Source organism: Physeter macrocephalus, chromosome 7, assembly GCF_002837175.3.
Source record: "Physeter macrocephalus isolate SW-GA chromosome 7, ASM283717v5, whole genome shotgun sequence".
NCBI lineage: Eukaryota > Metazoa > Chordata > Mammalia > Artiodactyla > Physeteridae > Physeter > Physeter macrocephalus.
The window spans coordinates 137,959,506-137,982,117 of NC_041220.1; the positions used below are offsets into that span (position 1 = coordinate 137,959,506).

Genomic DNA, 22,612 nt, shown 5'->3' on the forward strand with positions numbered 1-22,612 from the left:
CCTAGGTATTTTATTCTTTTTGTTGCAGTGGTAAATGGGAGTGTTTCCTTAATTTCTCTTTCAGATTTTTCATCATTAGTGTATAGGAATTCAAGAGATTTCTGTGCATTAATTTTGTATCCTGCAACTTTACCAAATTCATTGATTAGCTGTAGTAGATTTCTGGTGGCATCTTTAGCATTCTCTACGTATAGTATCATGTCATCTGCAAATGGTGACAGTTTTACTTCTTCTTTTCCAATTTTTATTCCTTTTATTTCTTTTACAGAGAATTTTTAAATTTTTATATATGGAGGTTTCTCTTGTTGGAAGCTAAGAGAAACTAGGGAAACCCAAGCTAGCCTATAGGAAGACCATGTGTAGGAAAATTGAGGTAAAAAAAAAGAAAAAAAGAAGAATCTAAAAAGAATCTAAGTGTTCAGTTCTTCAGCCACCTGACAAACCCAAAGTAGAGAAAATATTGTCTTAAAAGGAATTATGGAAGTGGCTTTTGAATCATGAAGTAAATATTGATAAGATTCATGGGTAATACCCCAATAATTTAAGATAATTGTATTTTGAAAGGGCACCTAAAGACTGGTCTTTAAGAAACTGAAATGATTCAAAGTGAAAAAAAAGAAAAAGTCTTCTGTTTTTCCAACTTCATATGATTAGGAAACATGGTGAAAGCTGTACAACTGCAAACACAGGCCATTATTTATGGAAAAGGAATAATGTCTTAGAGGGCAGAGCCAACAGCCCAAACAACAGATCCAAGCACCAGAACAATTGGATACGGAGTTTCACCAAAGAACTGGAGCTGGGCCTTAATCCAAAAAAAAAAAATTTTCTGTCCCTAGAATAGGGGGGCTGAAAATGTGTGTCTGGCTGAATTTTAAAATTGCTGTGATCCAGGGTTCCTATGTGCTTTCATTACTTCCAGTTTTTAAATACAAATGTAAAAATCCATTATGTTGTCCCTGTCTTAACTTTGTCTGAAACAGACATCTTTTTCTTTTAATTGTAAAGTCTATGTGTAAAGAGGAGAAATACTCAAGGAGTTATATTAAGATGAACGAAGTTATATTCATCTACATCCTGCTGTAATCCAAATCCTGAGATCACGGAATTTAGACTTAATGCCTGACTATTTGAGATTTGGGATATCTTGGAATGGGCTAAGTATATTTTCCATGAAGTAAGGATGTGAATTGTTAGAGCCACATTCTCTGGTAGGTTGTTACATTAATGTCCAGCAATGAATTATGGTTATCCTCATGGTTATCCTGACCATTGTGTAGTCTCTTCTCATATTGAATCTAAGCTTGGTCATTTAGCTTGTTTTGACCAATGGGACACTGGAAAATGTGACAGAGGTAGAGGCTTGATAACCTCATGCACTGACACTTGTCCTTTTGGAACCCAGTGACCACATGAGAAATCCTAAGCTAGCTGCTGGAGAGGCCATGTAGGGAGTATATTGATATGTCGGTTAACAGCCTCAATCCAATGACACGCATATGAATAAGAAAATCTGGGACCAGACAGCATTCAACCAACCTGCCATCTGATTGCACATACAGGATTAATGTTTGCCCACATTACCTGGAGCAGAGACAGGCCATCTCTACTGACCTCTGCCCAAATTCCCAACCCACAAAATTGTGATAAAAAACAAGTTTGCTTTTTAGGCTACTAAGTGTGGGAGTGGTTTGTTAGGCAACAATATATAAATGAAACAACTAGTAAAGAAGCCTTATTAGTGTCCTAATGTAAAGTATTTGCTTACTGTCATGGTCAAACAAATGGAAATTATATATACTTTGTTATAACATATTTTATGGATATTTTAACATTTTTACTTCAAAAAAACAGTGAAATATTCCTAACATCAATATATTAGCAAGAAGTTATTCCATGTATGTTTATACCTACACAACAGAGTAAAATGAAATATAAGAGAACAATTTATTTTCATAATGCATATCTAGTATATTGGTGTATAATTATGATCAGTACATTAGAAGAACGTGTATATTTCTCATCCTAAGAAATTTAAATATTTTCACAAGGGAAAATGAGACTATCTATCATGTATATATCCATGTACCTATCATCTATCTATGTAATCTATCAATCTATCATCTATCTCCAAATGTACAACATTGATATGTATTATTAGTGAAAAAAGACACAAATAGTTTTTAAGTAACTTGAAAAGCACTAGAAAATTCAGATCAATTTTGCCTTATCACAGTGCCTATAACATTCAGTACGCTTTCAATAAATATTTTAGTTATCATTATTAACAAGAATATTATTGTACTAGCAAAATCTCCACACACACTATAAGTCAATTTTGTCTGTACTTAATTCCAGTTCCCAGAGGTAATGGACTCTTCTGTTGTCCTCATTCTTTGGCAATCAGAATATGTGTCTGGTGACGATGCTTAAAAATGTGAATATTTCTGCAAAACCACTCTGCAAAGTATACAAAATGCATTGAAAATAATAACTTCATAAAGGTGTTTTCATTATAATTAATTCGCAACTCAGAAATGTTTTAAAGACAGCATTTTAGTGATAAATCTTGAAGCGTGACAAGCTTACAATACAGTTTTCTATGCTCATCAAATATGAATTGAGTAGATTATTATGATGGTAGTTTTGAAATATAGTACACCTGTGTGAAGCACTATTATAATGGCCTATATCCAATTTGCATAATGTCAATCATTTAGCATTCAATGGGATGGCTTTATTTTAAATTAAAATAATGTTTTTCTAACTTCAAAGTAAGTAAGATTGTGATTAAACTTGTATTTCCTGATCTGTAAAGCACTATTTATTCTTTTCAAAAGTCACTTATGTACATAATTATTTCACACACTTAATGTTAGGGATGTGATCATAAAAGGAGACTTTTAATTGAAATGTAGGTAGACACAATGCTATGTTTTGTATAAAGAGGTTAAATTATGGCAAGGTAAAAATGAAAATAACAACAGTTTCTTCTCCCAATTTAATATTCACAAACTTTAAAATATCAAGCTTATGCTGTCATTTAATCATTGTCTCTTAGTGGAGGACCCCCATATCCCATTGTACTAATTTTGTTTCTATTCAAATTATGTTAAACTTTTGCCATATTGTCCATGAGTCAAGCCAGTTGTGGACACAGGATAACAAGATAGGCTCAATAGTCATGGAAAGTAATAGAGAAATATAGATCATATCATAAAAGCATTACTGCTCAATTCAAAGAAGGGCTTCAATATTCATACAGTGTGTGTCCTATTTGAAGATACTGATCTTGAAGCAAATACATAGGCCCTCTTTTTTAAAAAACTGGTAATCTAACCCAAACTGCTAAGAAGCACTTGGATTATTAGCAAATTTTGGAAAAGACAAGAAAAAGAGAATATATGATCACTGTGGTATAGAAACTCCTCTCTTGGTGATGCCGAATAAACTGTTTCCACTAGTTCAGTCCAGTCCTCAATTGCATTTTCATCAACCAGATAGTTTGCTTCATGCTGAGAGTGGATGAATAAGAGATAGTGCCCATTTAAAGCTATTACAGGCAAATCTAGTATGATGACAGTCCAAAATAATTAGGGCTCATGATAGCGGTATGAGCCGGTGCTATGGATACATAGAGGAAGGGATTCTCTCTCTGAGAGAATAAAGTGGGCTTTCCCGAGAAGGCTGTGCTTGGACTGAACTTTTGAAGAATTAGTAAAACGTATTTGAATGGAAGTAAAGCAGCCCAGGCAGGGATGGGAGTAGCGTGTGTGCATGCACGAAGTTATCCAGTTGACGCTCACGAGGGCTTCCTCTACGTGAAGCTAAATGTGTTTAAGGAGATGAAACAAAATTGTTGTTAGTAATGTTATTCTTGCACACCTTTTGCAGTTTTAATTTCAATATATATGATTATATGTATTGAAATTGAGAGAAAAGAAAATGTATTATTCATATTATTGTGTTATTTGATTACATAAAATGAATAAGCAATGTTGACAAAAGAAAGAAATTATGTAAATTGATATGAGATAGAAAGGGCAGAGGATTCGATAAGGGTGTAGGGATAAGTCTAAATGATAAGTGGAGAATGAGCATATCATGGGGGTTACGCATTGTCTGAAAGTGTGATTCTACTCTTGTTCAGGTGCATTACCAGGGAGATTTTAATGGCTTTAACACTCTGTTTTTTGATCAAACCAACATCCAGATAAAAGCATTCACACGGCCTATTATTTTATTTTTAACAGTCTCTTACTTTTCATTCAAGGGACCTTTTTCCATTTAGTTGGTATTCATGATTATTTCCCATAACCAGTAGGATCTTTCCACAAAGTAGTTTGCAGTAGTTAAGGAGTTACATTTGTCTTCCTTGATATAGAAAAAAATTTTGTCTCAGTCTTCTCTTCCTGACTGATTCAGGCACTTTACAGATGCTCAGGGAGTGACAAATCCAGTTAAGGAGAATCAATTACAGAGAGCTCGTTAATAAACTTTTTTCTCTATATATTTCATGCTCTATATGATAGAGGTAGCATATCTGGTCTTATGTCAATATAATATTTAGTAGTTTGATACAATTTTATAAGGTTCAAAAGCAAGCAAAACTAAACAATAAGTAGATAAATATATATGGTAAACACTTTTTAAGATGAAGTGTTGGTAAAATTCAGGATAATGATGACATTTATCATGGAGGGAGGTGATAATTTCAATATGATTGAACATATTATTTTTCTAAAATTTGGTGGGGAGTTACTGGTATTCATTTTCATTCTATTATGATGATTCAGAAACTACATTTATATTATATACTTTCTCCTGATTCTTTCAATATAACATCATTTTAAAGCACTGGATTTGGAGTCAAGAGAACTAACTCTAGTCTCAATTGGGCCATTAACCAATTCTGTGGTATTTGACATGGAACTGAATACTCTGGCTAGAGTGACATATGTAAAGTAAACATCTAAGCTGTATACATTCTACTGTCTCTTCTGTATAAAAATTCTATGACTTTTAACATATAATAGAAAAGCTATTGCATTAATAACGGGGACCTGAAAAAATGGTGCAATATTTCAAAATAAGGATTCTGAAGTCAGAGAGACAAGATTTAAACCATGTTAATTTTACCCTGTGACAATGAACAAGTACATAATTATGCAAGACTCAGCTTCGTATACGACATTAATGAGTAGCTAACATTTATTGAGACCTCAGCATATACCAGATACATATATGCTGAGGTCTCAACAGATATATATTTATGCTGAGTGTATATATTATCTTTTCATTTAAATATCATCACAAGGCAATGAAATATGTGCTGTTACATTCTCCCTATGAAAATAAAAGCTTAGAATGTTACGCTTCCATCAGGACGAGCATTCAACCCCAAATCTTTCTTTCTCCAGAGATGTTAATTAATATAAAAATTCCTTCCCAATAGTGATAAAATGGTTAGAAAAGTGTGTGGAACATAGCTCTCAATAAATAGTAGATATTAGATTTGCCAGTTATTCTGATTGTAACTGACATCAGAGAAGCATTGTCAGCAGTGCAGCCCCAGTATTGGTTCTCGTCATGGGAGTAGTCATAGGAGTATGATACCATCCTCTATATTTCACCCACTCACATTATACTGTGGTTTTGGCCAAATAAACAATGATATGCTGAGATAAATTTAAGAAATGTAGAACAATATGAGCAGAAAAGGGAACTACAATTTAAAGTTGCAATGGACATTAATTGTTTTGTCTTTCCAGAATAATCTTTCCCCATTTTGGAGGTAAGATGGTTCCTACGTTTTGATAGAGTTTCCCCTACTGACTGTTGGTTTTGGCTCTGTGTTTACATGACTGAGGCAGAGCTCTTCACTGTACTCTACTACTCAGTCAGGACAGCCTGTTTTCAGAGCCACTTGACACGTGAATCAATCTGGATCATCATCACAGTACTCATAGAGTTCACTTCAGAAGATAGATGGGTACAGGCATCTTGTCATTTTATTGTGCTTCACTTTATTGCACTTCACAGATATATTGGTTAAAGATTTGTGGCCACTCTACGTCCAGCAAGTCTATTGACTAGTTTTCCAACAGCATTTGCTCACTTTGTGTCTCTGTGTCACATTTTGGTAATTCCCCCAATATTTCAAACTTTTCCATTATTATTATATTTGTCATGGTGATCTGCGATCAGGGATGTCTGACGTTACTATTGTAATTGCTTGGGGGCAAACCACACCCATATGAGACACTACACACGTATGAATGGATAAATGTTGTGTGTGTTCTGATTGTTCCACTGACTGACTATACTCCAGTTTCCCTCCCTCTCCTCAGGCCTCCCTATTTCCTGAGAGACAACAATATTGAAGTTAGACCAGTTAATAACCCTACAATGGACTCTAAGTGTTCAAGTAAAAAGAAGAGTTACACATCTCACTTAAAATCAAACACTGAAAATGATGAAGCTTAGTGAGGAAGGCATGTCAGAAGCTGAGACAGGCTGAAAGCTAGGCCTCTTGTGCCAAACAGTCAGCCAAGCTGTGAATCCAAAGGAAGGTTCATGAAGGAAATTGAAAGTGCTACGCCAGTAAACACACCAATGGTAAGAAAGCTAGACAGCCTTATTGTTGACTTGGATAAAGTTTTAGTGGTCTGAATAGCAGATCAAACCAACCACAACATTCCCTTAAGCCAAAGCTTAATCCAAAGAAGACCCTAACTGTCTTCAATTCTATGAAGGCTGAGAGAGGTGAGGAAGGTACAGAAGAAAAGTTTAAGCTAGCAGAGGTTGTTTCATGAGGTTTAAGGAAAGAAGATATCTTTATAAAAGTGCCAAGGTGAAGCAGCAAGTGGGTATGGAGAAGCTGCAACAAGTTATCCAAAAGAGCTGAGATAATTAATTACATTAAACGACAGATTTTTCCATGTAGACAAAACAACCTTCTATTGGAAGAAGATGCTACTAGAGCTTTTACAGGTAGAGAGAAGTCAATGCCTGACTTCAAAGCTTCAAAGGACAGGCTGACTCTCTTGTTAGAGGCTAATGCAGCTGCTGACTTTAAGTTGAAGCCAGTGTTCACCTACCATTCCAAAATCTAGGGCCCTTAAAAATTATGCTAAATCTACTCTGCCTGTACTCTATCACTCAAACAACAAAGCCTGGGTGATAGCACATCTGTTTATAACATGGTTTACTGAATATTTTAAGCCCAGTGTTGAGACCTACTGCCCAGAAAAAAAAAAAAAAAAAAGATTTCTTTCAAAATATTACTGCTAGTTGACAGTGCACCTAGTCATCCAAGAATCCTGATGGAGATGTACGACAGGATTAATGTTGTTTTTGTCACTGCTGCTAGCACAACATCCATTTTGCAGCCCATGAATCAATGAGTCATTTCCATTTTCATCTCTTATTATTTAACAAATACATTTCCTAAAGCTAGAGCTGCCACAGATGGTGCTTTCTCTGATGGATCTGGGCAAAGTCCATTGAAAAGCTTCTGAAAAGGATTCACCATTCTAGATGTCATTAAGAACATTTGTGGTTCATGGAAGAGGTCAAAATACCAACATTAACAAGAGTTTGGAAGAAGCTGATTCTAATCCTCATGGATGACTTTGAGGGGTTCAAGATTTAGTGTAGGAAGTAACTGCAGATATGGTGTCAATAACAAGATAATTAAAATTATAAGTGGAGCCTGAAGATGTGACAGAACTGCTGCAATCTCATGATCAAACTTTAAAGGATGAGGCGTTGCTTCTTATTGATGAGCAAAGAAAATGGTTTCTTGAGAAGGAAGCTGTTAAGATGTTGTGAAGATTGTTGAAATGACAACAAAGGATTTAGAATATTACATAAATTTAGTTGATAAAGCAGCAGTAGGTTTGAGAGATTTGACTCCAGTCCTGTAAGACGTTCTACTATGGGTAAAATGCTACCAAACAGCATTGCATGATACAGAGGAATCATGCGTGAGAGGAAGAGTCGATCAATGTGGCAAACTTCATTATTGCCTTTTTTTTTAAGTAGCTGCCACTGCCACCCCAAACTTCAGCAACCACCACCCTGATCAGTCAGCAGCCATCAACATCAAAATAAGACCTTCAAAAAAAAAACAAAACAAACAAAAAAAACAAGACCTTCCACTAGAAAAAAGACACAAATGATGGTTAGCATTTTGTAACAATAAAGTACCTTTAAATTAAGGTATGTACATTGTTTTTTTGGACATAATGCTATTGCATACCTAACAGACTTCAGCGGAGTATAAACATAATTTTTACATGAACTGAGAAACCAAAATATTTGTGTGACTCACTTTATTGCAATATTCACTTTATTGTGGTGGTCTGGAACCAAACTTGCAATATCTCTGAGGTATACCTGTATAGATAATTGATAGATGATAGATAGAGACATAGATAGTATTTAGGAATTGCTGATTCTTTTAATTTATGTTAGTGTCTCTAAAATTTCCCATACAATTAGAAGACTGAATCAACAAATCGGGCTTTAAGAATAATTATATTTAACTACAAATTATGGTAATGAAGATAAATAGCCATCAAACGAACCACATCTCTCAGAAATATTATAGAACTAAACTGCTACCACTAAGACCGATCTGGTTTATATATTTAATAACCAGAGTTTAGGGTATACATTACCAGACTTAGAAATGTGAACGTACAAAGTTGCTCATATTTACAAAGAATGAAAATGGTAATTAGAGATAACATTTACTATCTCATATATGAAACACAAGAAATCTGTTGTTTTGCCAATCTTAAATGATCTGTGAGAATCACCTATGTATCGAAAGACTTGTATAAAATCTTCACTTGTGTTCTTTTATCCATGTACATTCAAAAATTAAAAGTAGCTTTAAAATAAAACAGCAATAAATAAACTGGAGAAAAACTACTTTTTCTTCAAAGTGATTTTGTGGCCAATCTGTATCTTTTCTTTAATCCAGTAGTGATACATGGAAATTTTGGAAATGAAATGTTGGTTTTCCGCTAATAGATCCCAATCAGGAGAGATTTCTCAGAGACATAAAATATCAAACTTTGTCATTTGAAATACAAAGGTATTCATATGTTCAATGAAAATAAACAGTAAGTTTCACCCTTTGCCTGAAAGGTAGGATGGTATGGTAAGCAGGGTGGACACGTGCCAGTATTTACTTTTTAATTGTGTGAACTTTTGCTGTAAGTGCCCACAATGAAGAACACCCTTGATTCCTGCTAACTTTTCTTCAGCCATGGTTGGCTTATTATATTTCTTTTATACATGGCTATTGGCAGAAGCAGACATAACATTTTAACATGCATTGAGCCTGCTTCAAGCATTTTAATTGGTTTAAAACTGTTGGTAGCATCTTTTACTGTATTAATTTATTGCTTTAGCTTCAGTCAACTGAAACCTTTGCCAGATGGTAGTGCAACCACTGCATACAGAGCAGGAGATTGAAGGTATTTATAGGATGCAAATGCCTGTTTTTCATTAAGTATTCATGAACTTTCTCTTAATGATTATATTGAAAAAGTACCACGAAGCTTGAGATTCATGCCGTGTGAAAATTAATAATCTAATTTTGCAAAATGACAGTTTTGTTTAAATATGATGGAAGACATACCTTTTGAGCAGATACTAACAATTGTGAAGAAAGAGTATCCCTTCGATGGTTTTGTTTTGTTGAGATTCAATGAAATTCAAAAGTGGCAGCCTTAAAAATAAACGCCTCTCATGGCATGAAATAAGAGAGCATAGTGTTTGCTTATGCCATAGCTTTAAAGCATTACATGTTTATTCATTTAGTTATAGAAAGCACACTGGCTATTATATACATATTATATACATATAATAGCCAGTGTTTCTCACAATAGCATTAACTTCAAATAGTTCCAATAAAAAATAGTAAGTTATTCTCAGGTAAAATATGACAATCTAAAATCACACACATACACACACACACACACAGAGCACCAAAATAACATTAAAGCTATTTTTAATTTCAATCAATCAAAATTTTGTAGCTTTTGCTCAAGACTGCATGTAAGCAACTTAAATGCAAATTATATTGGTAGCGCTTAAGGGAAGCAGACTGTGTATTTTTGAATACCTTTCCTGCTGAAAACATATCTACCTATCATCAAAAAGGCAAAATAAGTTTACAAAAATGATCTATATACATATTTATAAGTGGTACCCAGACGGCCAGGGTCAGAATACTCATGGCTGAAATTCTACCTAAATACTGCAAACATTTGTGCACCCATCAGTTTTTTTGTTTGTTTGTTTGTTTGTTTTGTGGTACGCGGGCCCCTCACTGTCGTGGCCTCTCCCGTTGCGGAGCACAGGCTCCGGACGCGCAGGCTCAGCGGCCATGGCTCACGGGCCCAGCCGCTCCGCGGCATAACCCGTGTCCCCTGCATCGGCAGGCGGACTCTCAACCACTGCGCCACCAGGGAAGCCCCACCCATCAGTTTTTATTGTCTAGCAATATGTGTCTTTATGATATGGTCCATAAATTGTATATAGGGCAGTGCTGAGATCTCTGCCCAGAGGCAGAAACTTATATAGATATGTGCTTTTAGGTACTTGCACCTATAAGCCTTTCCTTGTCAGGGGGAAAAATAGGACAAAATCCTTACAACAGAAATTAATTTCCAGGGACCCAAAGAAACAAGAAAAGTTATACTTTATAACAATGGATCATTTTTTCATTTAAAAGGTAATAGCAGGTATTATATATAAATTGCATTAAAACAAAAACACAGATTTATGGATAAGAATTTATATTATTGAAAAAAGAGGCAGAGGAGGGGAGAGAGCAAAAAATGTAGAAAGAGAGATATATCTGAGAGAAAATGTTTTATAAAGTTCATAATTGTTACAGGGTCACAATTTCAAACTAAACTTGATCTTTTACCTAGAGAGTTCACTTTTCCTTGGTCAAGCATGACATGTTTTGAAGTAAAAAACTTGTCTGGCTTTGTCTTAATATTCAAAAGATCTAGTCATTCTTCTTATTAATATTACTTGTATGTTTTCAAATCCAAAATGATTTATAAAGCAAAGAAAAAATACATCCTATTAATTCATACACTTTCCTTTTTTTCTTCTGCTTCTGCTATCTGCCAATGACATCCTAAAAGCTTCTGAAACTCTTCCATTAATTAAAACACTTGAAAATATTTTTAATTGCTTATAAATGATAAAGTGTGTAAAATCTTTTTTCTCCTAACACTCATTGTTTTCTAGCTTCCCAATTTGTTTAGGTTTTGTAAGATGCTGTTGGGCTACTACGTGACAAAGAATTACTGTCATAATTCATAAAGCCTAAGTTTCACAAAATCATTTTTGTTTGTCTTGTAATCAATTCATGGAGCTCTGATTTCCATAAAATAAACTGCACAGATTTTAAATGTACAGATCAACGTGTATTGACAAATACATGCCTTTATGTAAGCACCACCTCAATCAAGATACAAAAACTTTCTGTTATCCCCAAAAGTTTCTTAGAGAAACTACCACTGAAGTCTCTCTCTCTCTACTCCTCAACCCAACATGACCAGTGATTTGATATTTGTCATCAAATCTTAGTTCTGTCTGTTCAGAACTAACTAATATTAACTGGAAAACATGCAGTGGGCATTTTATTGTGTGTCAGGCTTCTTTTGCTCAACCAAATTATGTTCTTTATAAATAAATGTTTTTAGAAAAGCAGTAGTTTGCTCCTTTTAGTTGCTACATGGTCTTCCATTGTATAAATATATCCATTTACCTGAAGATGGACAGTCTTTTGTCAATTTTTGATGCATATGCTTAAAGTTGCTATGAACATTTCTGTACATATATTTTCATTCCTTTGGGGTAAATGCTTAGGAATGGAATTACTGGGTCATTTTTTAGGGCCATATTTAACTTTATGAGAAAATGTCAAACTCTTTTCCAAACTTTTGTAATTTTATACTCTAACATCCACTAAAATACTTGGCATCATTTTAAACATTCTTGGGGATCTGAAGTTGTTACTCATTGTGGTTTTAATTTTCATTTCCCTAATTATGTCAAGTGACTTTTCATTGGCCATTTATGCATTTTCTTTTTTGAAGTCTTTTTTTTCCCCAAATAATTCAGTATGTTTACTGGATTGTCATTTTATTGACAATTTTCAAGATACATACATACATGTGTATACATGTATATTACTGATATATTATTCGGCGTACAGGTGTTTGTCAGATATTTATATGGCAAATATTGTACTATATTACCATAGTGTATGGCTTCTCTTTAGTTTTTAATAACAGTATCTTTTGAAAAACAGAGTTTTTAGTTTTGATGAGATCTGATGTATTATTTCTGTTTCTTTTATCATTAGTGCTTTTGTGTCCTGGGATATTGCCTTATAATTTTTTCTGAAATCTTCATAATATACATTTAGCTATATGATCAATCTGAACTTAATTTTTTGAATGCTATGAGAAACTGACCTATATTCTTTTCCTTTTTTTAAAACTTATTTTGGATATTCAGTTTGCTGATTACCACTTGATGGAAAGTCTAAGCACATTTGTTTTAAAAAAAAATTACTATACATATGTAAGTTCATTCTGGATGTCCCTCTGTTCCATTAGTAGATTTGTCAGTTCTTTCACCATTAGTACACTGTAGCTTCATAGAAAGTCTTAAAATCCAGGAGCAAAAATTCTTCAACTATACTATTTTTCAAAATCTTTTCAGCTATCCTTTTCATAGAACCAGTTTGTCAACTTCTGGAAAAGAAAACCTTGCCGAGAACTTTGACTGGGGGATGGAAGGAAACAAATCTGTTCCTGGGGCAGGCTAACTCAAAAATTTTAAAGAGGTTCAACTGAACATGCTCAGTTCATTTAAAAAATACACATCATCAATCAGATGTCACTACTCCCGCTATGCCTTTTCATTTAAACCTGTCAAAAACAAATTGTATCTCTGGAATTTCTCTAAGTCAAATGTCTCTTTAACCTTTTGGTTCCTCTGATCTCTTTGGTGCTTTCTGACTTTTCTCCCTCTTTTGATCCCACACATTCATTCTCATTTCATCTTTATTCCAAAACGGAATACCCCATTTCTGGATTAACCACCTGAGCCCCACTTTACATTATGACCCCAATCCCTTATGTTCAATTTGATTCTTAAGTCCTGCTCTAGCGCCATGATATTTTCTAATATTGTTAATTATTTAAATATTTTATACTGGGCATTATAAAACCATTTTTGTTTCTATATCTATTCCAAAATATATATCTTTACTGCTTTGCAAGTTGTTTGTACCTAAATATCTTAGCTGGGGAATTGTTGGAGTCAGGAGGGAATATCACATCTTTTTGAAATTTGTGTGCTTATTTTTGAAGTCCAGATGAGTTGAAATTGTCTTTTTCACTTTCTGCTAATTTCCCTCTTCATATGTTCTAAGAGTCTCAGAGTACTGTCTCAGTGTACTATTTCATATAAAGTATCAAGTGTTCATAAACAAAAGTAACACGCTCTTCACAAAATCCTGACAACACCATCAACTGAGATACACAGTATTTTCAATCACATCATTGTCTTTTTTTCTTTTTCATCTATATCTTCCCAACTCTGCACAGAGAAAACCCCATTATTCAAGCAGATGCTCCAGGATTAGAACTATAACTGCAACCAAATCTCACCAATCTGTCCCAATTTCACAGTTCATTTTGTCTCTCTGATTGAGAAAAGGATACAAAATATCCAGGAAATACCATTACAAACAGTCACTCCCAAACTCCCTCCTTATAAAAACAACATGCAGTTAGTCAGGATTAACCACACATTCATTTTTAAAACTGATGTGCGATCAATTGGGAGATTGGGACTGACATATACACACTACTATATATAAAATAGATTAACTAATAAGGATCTGCTGTCTAGCACAGGGAACTCTACTCAATACTCTATAATGGTCTATATGGGAAAAGAATCAAAAAAAAAGAGTGGATATATGTATATGTATAACTGAATCACTTTGCTTTACATCTAAAACTAACACAACATTGTAAATCAACTATACTCCAATAAAAATAAAAATACAAAAATAATGATGTGGGGTCCTAATTACTTAGGATCTGAGCCAATCAGATTTGTAAGGTAACCAGAACCAATCTAATTACTACATGTCATTCCACAGATAACAAGCATTGAAAAAATAGTGGCTCAATAAGCACATAGCTTTGGAATTTGTTCCACTGTAGTGAGCGTGAATGCTCTCTCCCAACATCTTCAATTGTGAGGATCTAAACTGAACATGAAGCCAATATCCACATGGGGGCAGACGTCAGAACTGGAGGAAAATAAAACCAGATTCCAGATCAAACCATATCTGTTTTCTGAACTACATCTAGCCCTTTCATTTGAATGACCCAATAAATTCTCTTGATTGTTTAAGACGTCTACTTGGGTTTTCTGTTAGTTGAAACTAAAAACAATCTAATTGGCAATAAATGGTAAATCAAAACACAGATGGCATTGCCCAGTTACCTGTATCTCCTGTAGGACAAAATGTAACCATCTTACAAGTAAAGACTTAGACTAGTTACAAGAAAGAAGAACTGTTCATGTATGAGAGGGCAGGGAATAACTGAAAACACAGTCAATAAATTGGTGGTTGTTTTTTTAAAGACTGGAGAAGAACTCAAATGTCCAATAAGGATGAACTTAAATATGTACATCTGCTTTTTCATTCACTTGTCAACAAATACTACTTGTGTGCCAATCACATGCAGACTTTGTAGAAGGCCCTGGATATTGGGTTGCAAAGAGGTCCTAACTTCCAGAATTCAACATCTAATTTCATTTCTTTTAAGAAGCGATATCTTTGTATACAAAGTAACAAATGCAAGTTATAATTTAATTGCTAGTTGACATTTTTTAAAAGCTCTTTTATGGATATTCCCTTGATAATTCAAAAGTTTCTAATGATCACTTTCTAATATTCATTTCTATATCAAAATTCATGTTAATTAAAATTCTGAATATTATTAGTATTATTATGTTAATTTAGAATATATCATCAAATTTTTGAAACTTGTTAATTTATTTTAATAGTTTATATATTTGAAAAGGAAATTATAAACACAAAAATGTTGTTATGCGTAGGAACCTAATATTTTGACACCTTATTAAATTTCCATATTGCTATGCTAAATTATATCATTTAACATTGTGCAATGGAAACAGTCTCATAGTATAAATAAATAAACTAGTGGGAAATATGCTACAGTATGTTTAGAGTTCAAAAGAATAGTTGGAAAAATATGTCTTAGACTGAAAATTTTTATCTAGAATTAGTAGTAATACATTCAGAAAATTAGATTTTTATTAAACAATTTTGTTAACCTTAAAACTGAGAGAAGATTATACTAAAAATTCTTTACTCAACATTTGAAAAGACCAGACATATGATAACATATTTAATAGCTACACTGATTTTTACTTCTATAATTTTAATTTCCATCTATTTTTAATTTTTTTTTTGCATTGACATGACATTAGATTCAAATGCAGTTGCAGGAAATAACAGACACCAAATATTCCCTGCACCCAGTTTCCCCCAATGATGGTATCTTGAATGATTATAATATTACAATGAATAAACTGACATTTATATAATTCACAGACCTGATTTTGATTCCCCTAGGTTAACATGCACTCCCTCCTGTGTGTGTGTGAGGGTGTGTATGTGTGTGTTTAGTTCTATGTACTCTTATCAAAAATGTACATTCTTGTGATCACCACCAAAGTCAAGATACAGAAGAGTTCCATCACAAGAATTAAATGTGCTACCTTATATTCACAACATGACCCTCCCTCCACCAATCACGTTACTCTGCTCTCCATCTTATACTTTTGTCGTTTCAAGAATGTTGTATAAGTGGAATCATTTAGTATAATATTTTGAAATTGGCTTTTTTCACTTAACATAATTCTGAATCATCTAAGTTGTTGCATGTATTAATAGTCCTTTTTAAAAAATTATTACTGAGTAGCTTTTCATTATTGGAATGTACCACAGTTTGTTTAACATTCACTAATTAAAGGACATTTGGGTTGTCTCTAGGTGTTGAGTGTATATAAGTTTTTATTTCTCTGGGATAAATGTACAAGAGTACAATTTCTCAGTCCTATTGGAGACACATGTTTAGTTTTGTAAGAAACTGTCATACATGTTTCCATAGTGGCCACACACCATTTAACATTCTCACCAGCAATATATGAGTGATCCAGTTTCTCTGCATCCGCACCAGCATTTTGCATTATCATCATTTTTTTGCCTTTGTGAAACACGTGTAATCATCTTTCATTGAGGTTTTAATTGGCATTTTACAAATAGTTAATGATGTTGAATCTCTTATCCATCTGTATATTTTGTCCACTGAAATATTTGTTCATGTCTTTTGAGCATTTTTAATTGCATCATTTTTTTACTGTTGAATTTTGAGAACTCTTTGTATTTTCTAGATATAAGACCATTGTCAGATATGTGGTTTGTGAATATTTTCTCCCAACTTTTAGTTTGTCTTTTCAATCTCTTCAAATGGTCCTTTTAGAGCAAAAATTTTAATTTTCATGAGGTCTAGTTTATCTTTTTTTCTTGTATGTGCCAGGTTTTGATGCCAATTCCAAGAACTATTCACCTAGCCCCAGGCAGAAGGTTTTCTATATTTATTTCTAAAAGGTTTAGTTTTATCTTTACATTGAAGTCGGTAATTCATTTTGAGTAAATATCTGTATAAGGTGTGATGTTTAGGTCAAAATTTTTGTTTTGTTTTAGCTATGGATCTCTAATTTGCTTCAGCACTAAGTGTTGAAATAATTATTCTTCCTCCTCCACTGAACTGTGCTTTAGCACCTTTGTCAAAAGTTAGTTGGGCTTATTTGTGAGGCTTTACTTGTGGGTTCTCTTCTATTCCACTGACCCATAAATAAATGAAGTAATGAGTATAGACTAATTATTCAAATATTTGTAAAAGCTGTCCTACGGAGTTTCAATACCCAAATGTTTAACATTGCAAAAGCAGTGGGCTCAGTACCATAATTGTTTGTTTTTACTAAGAACTGTGTTATATCATGTTGCAATTACTGTGGCTATAGTATGCTACTTCCTCAGAAGAAAGAGTATCAAAGAAGTTGGCAAATATATTTAAAAGGTACCACAATTTTAACAATATTGTCATATAAATAGTAGTTATAAACGTATTTAAATTATATAATTATCAATTTCCTTACCTATGTGCTGAACATTCTCAAAGTGCAGAAAATTCTATTACAGTCTCATCACTAACATGGACCTCCAGAGACTGGAAATTGAAAATCAAGGGAGATAGCCAGGGAAGAAAAGAAAATAATTTCATTTCTTATTATTTTTGTATTCACACACAAATTTTTATGTCAGATTAATGTACTCATAACTTATATTTGACGTATTTTGTAAAATTAAATTCAAAAGAAGTTGAAAATCTATTTTAATTCTCCTCTTGGGATTACATTATAGGTCTAATACATTGAATTATTTTGGGACTTTAGTGATTAATTCAAGATTTACATATATGATACTAAATTTCAGTTTGTTCTGAGAAATATCACATTGGTGTTCCAGGGTACATATGGCCACATTGCCCGCACGTCTTTAAATATAATTCACAAGAGGAAAGTTAATATGGGTTTGGAGTTCCTTTAACATTTTTTTTTCCACATTAACATTTGCTTGCATGTTTGATAATTAGAAATAGTTTGTTTTACATTTTGGTGCATATCTTCTTTTTTGTAACTTTATTATCAACTTTTTGCATTTTATTACTGGAATATGTAAATGTGTCATTTAGGCTCATAACAGAACTTGTAATGGGTATTTTGGACAATTTGGCTAAATGAAATCAGATATAGAACATAGAAAAGAAAGTGAACTTGAAGTCTTTAGTATAAAGTATGCTTGGGTAGATATAATAAATCAGAACGTTTTCTGATCACAGAATTAAAAGGTCAACGTACAGTTGAAGACCTATCACTACTTGATCTCAAATTATACTATAAATCTACAATAATCAAGATAGTGTGATATTAGTGAGAGAATCCAAACATAGATTAATGGAAGAGTAGATCAAAAATACACTTAAATATAATGTGGGAATTTGTTTTATTTTTCCATTGATACCTTTTGTGTTGATTATACAAGGAAATAATATTTTGGACATTGGGTTAAATAAAATACTAATATTAATTACTTAAAATTTTTTAAACTTTTTATTTTAAACTAATTGTAGATACATAGGAAGTTTCAGAGACCCCATGTACCCTCCACTTAGTTTGCTCCAATGGTTACACCTCACTAGTGCAATATCAAAACCAGGAAATTGACATTGATACAATGTGTATGAATAGTTCCACCTCCTCATATCAGATGTGTAGATTCATGTTACCACCACTGCAATCAAGATGCAGAACTATTTCATCATTACAAAGATCTCTCTCATGCTACACTTCATAGTCACATCTGTCCTCTTATCCCACCATCCCTAAACCCTGGCAATGACTGATTTGTTCTCCATCTCTGTAATTTGTCATTTGGAAAATGTTACTAGGTTAGAATCATACAGTACTTAAACTTTTCAGCTTGGCTTTTTATACTCAGCATAATTCTCTTGAGATCCATTCAAGTTGTTATGTGTATCAATACTTCAGTTTTCTTTACTGCTAAGTAGTATTTCATGGGATGAATATACCAGTTTGTTTAACAGTTTGCCTATCGTAGGACATATTGATTGTTTTCAGTTTTCGGCTATTACAAATGAAACTTACATGAACAATCATTTATAAGTTTTTGTGTGGACATAACTTCATTTTTCCAGAATAAATGCCCCAAAGAGAGATGGCCAGGCCATGTGGTACATGTATGCTTTATTTTTTTAAGGAAACTACAAAATATTTTTTAGAATTTATGTATCATTTTACATCACCAACACCAATGTATGAGAGATCCAGTTTCTCCATTCTTATCAGCATTTGGTATTGCCACTGTTATTTGTTTGTTTGCTTTATGTATTCTAATAGGTATGTATGATGTCTTTCTATGGTTTGCTTTACATATCCCTAATGGATAGTGATGTTGAGCATCTTCTCATGTGCTTATTTGGCATCCACATATCCTCTTCAGTAAAATGTCTCTTCATGTCTTTTGCCCATTTTTTGAGTTGGATTTTTTGCTTGTTTGATTTTTGCTTGTAAGTTCTGTGAGTTCTTTATGTATTCGAGATATGAGTCCCTCATCAGATATGTGCATTATAAATACTTTCTCCTAGTCTATAGCTTCTCTTAACAGGGTATCTTGCAGAACAAATTTTTGTTTTGTTTTGTTTTTAATAAAGTCCAATGTATTGTGTTTTTTTAAAGGATCTTGTTTCTGGTATCAAGTCTAGGAACTGTTCTCCAAACCCCAGTTCCCAAAGATTTTCTCCTTTATTTTCTTTTGAAAGTTTTAAAGTTTTTATCTTACATTTAATTCTACAATTCATTTTGACTTATTGTTTTGGTGTGAAGTTTGGGTCAAATTTATTTTATATGCCTGTGGATATTCAGTTACTCCAGTACCATTTGTTTTAAAGGCGCTCGCTCCTGAGTTGAATCACTTTTGCATTTCTGTCAAGAATAAGTTGGATGGATCACAAGAAGATTTTTATGGCAGCAAAACCATTCTGTATAATGCTAAAATAATGGAAATGTGTCATTATACATTTATCAAAACCCATGGAATACACTTCATCAAGAGTGAACCCTAATGTAAACTATCAACTTTGAATGATAGTGATGTGTCAAGACAGCTTCATTGATTGTTACCAAAGTAGCACCACTCTCCTGGGAGATGTTGAGAGTGAGGGAAGACTGTGCATGGATGGAATCAGGTGGTATACAGGAACTTTCTGTACTTTCCACCTAATTGTGCTATGAACCTAAAGCTGCTCTGAAAAAAACTTTAAGTCTATTAAAAAAAATAAGTTCAGAATATTTGTGTGGGTCTCTTTCTGGGTTCTCTTCTCTCCCATTGCTCTCTATGTCTCTATGGAAAAATGACAATCTAAATTTCTATAGCTATATAATAAATTTTAGAATCTTAAATCTTGATTAAGATACAGTTAATAGACTAGATATCAATTACAGGAAAAAACCTGTAAAAAATACAAATACATGGAGGCTAAACAATACACTACGTAATAACCAAGAGATCACTGAAGAAATCAAAGAGGAAATCAAAAAATACCTAGAAACAAATGACAATGAAAACACGATGACCCAAAACCTATGAGATGGAGCAAAAGAAGTTTTAAGAGGGAAGTTTATAGCAATACAATCCTACCTTAAGAAACAAGAAACATCTCAAAGAAACAACCTAACCTTCCACCTAAATCAATTAGAGAAGGAAGAACAAAAAAACCTCAAAGTTACCAGAAGGAAAGAAATCATAAAGATCAGATCAGAAATAAATGAAAAAGAAATGAAGGAAACGTTAGCAATGATCAATAAAAATAAAAGCTGGTACTTTGAGAAGATAAACAAAATGGATAAACCATTAGCCAGACTCATCAAGAAAAAAAGGGAGAAGACTCAAATCAATAGAATTTGAAATGAAATGGAGAAGTAACAACTGACACTGCAGAAATACAAAGGATCTTGGGAGATTACTACAAGCAACTATATGCCAATAAAATGGACAACCTGGAAGAAATGGACAAATTCTTAGAAATGCACAACCTTCCAAGACTGAACCAGGAAGACATAGAAAATATGAACAGACCAATAACAGCACTGAAAGTGAAACTGTGATTAAAATTTTTCCAACAAACACAAGCCCAGGACCAGATGGCTTCACAGGCGAATTCTATCAAACATTTAGAGAAGAGCTAACACCTATCCTTCTCAAACTCTTCCAAAAGATAGCAGAGGGAGGAAAACCCCCAAACTCATTCTATTAGGCCACCATAACCCTGATACCAAAACCAGACAAAGACGTCACAAAGAAAGAAAACTACAGGCCAATATCACTGATGAACATAGATGCAAAAATCCTCAACAAAATACTAGCAAACAGAATCCAACAGCACATTAAAAGGATCATACACCATGATCAAGTGGGGTTTATCCCAGGAATGCAAGGATTCTTCAATATACACAAATCAATCAACATGATACACCATATCAACAAACTGAAGGAGAAAAACCATATGATCATCTCAATAGATGCAGAGAAAGCTTTTGACAAAATTCAACACCCATTTATGATAAAAACCCTGCAGAAAGTAGGCATAGAGGGAACTTTCCTCAACATAATAAAGGCCATATAAGACAAACCCACAGCCCACATCGTCCTCAATGGTGAAAAACTGAAACCATTTCCCCTAAGATCAGGAACACGACAAGGCTGCCCACTCTCACCACTATTACTCAACATAGTTTTGGAATTATTAGACACAGCAATCAGAGAAGAAAAAGAAATAAAAGGAATCCAAATGGGAAAAGAAGAAGTACAGCTGTCACTGTTTGCATTTGAGATAATACTATACACAGAGAATCCTACAGATGCTACCAGAAGACTACTAGAGCTAATCAATGAATTTGGTAAAGTAGCAGGATACAAAATTAATGCACAGAAATCTCTTGCATTCCTATACACTAATGATGAAAAATCTGAAACTGAAATTAAGAAAACACTCCCATTTACCATTGCAACAAAAAGAATAAAATATCTAGGAATAAATGTACCTAAGGAAACAAAAGAACTGTATGTAGAAAATTATAAGACACTTATGAAAGAAATTAAAGATGATACAAATAGATGCAGAGATATACCATGCTCTTGGATTGGAAGAATCAACATTGTGAAAATGACTCTACTACCCAAAGCAATCTACAGATTCAATGCAATCCCTATCAAATTACCACTGGCATTTTTTACAGAACTAGAACAAAAAATTTCACAATTTGTATGGAAACACAAAAGACCCCGAATAGCCAAAGCAATCGTGAGAACGAAAAATGGAGCTGGAGGAATCAGGCACCCTGACTTCAGACTATACTACAAAGCTACAGTAATCAAGACAGTATGGTACTGGCACAAAAACAGAAATATAGATCAATGGAACAGGATAGAAAGCCCAGAGATAAACAAGTGGTGCTGGGGAAACTGGACAGCTACATGTAAAAGAATGAAATTAGAACACTCCCTAACACCATACACAAAAATGAACTCAAAATGGATTAAAGACCTAAATGTAAGACCAGTCACTATCAAACTCTTAGAGGGAAACACAGGCAGAACACTCTAGGACATGAATCACAGCAAGATCCTTTTTGACCCACCTCCTAGAGAAATGGAAGTAAAAACAAAAATAAACAAATGGGACCTAATGAAACTTAAAAGCTTTTGCACAGCAAAGGAAACCATAAATAAGACAAAAAGACAACCCTCAGAGTGGGAGAAAATATTTCCAATGAAGCAACTGACAAAGGATTAATCTCCAAAATTTACAAG

General features: G+C 33.5%; 1 long non-coding RNA gene across 1 annotated transcript in view; it reads left to right on the plus strand.

The window, feature by feature from the left end:
• Positions 1-22,612, plus strand: part of LOC114486536 (uncharacterized) — a 169,349-nt gene that overhangs the window by 95,014 nt on the left and 51,723 nt on the right. The window lies entirely within an intron of this gene.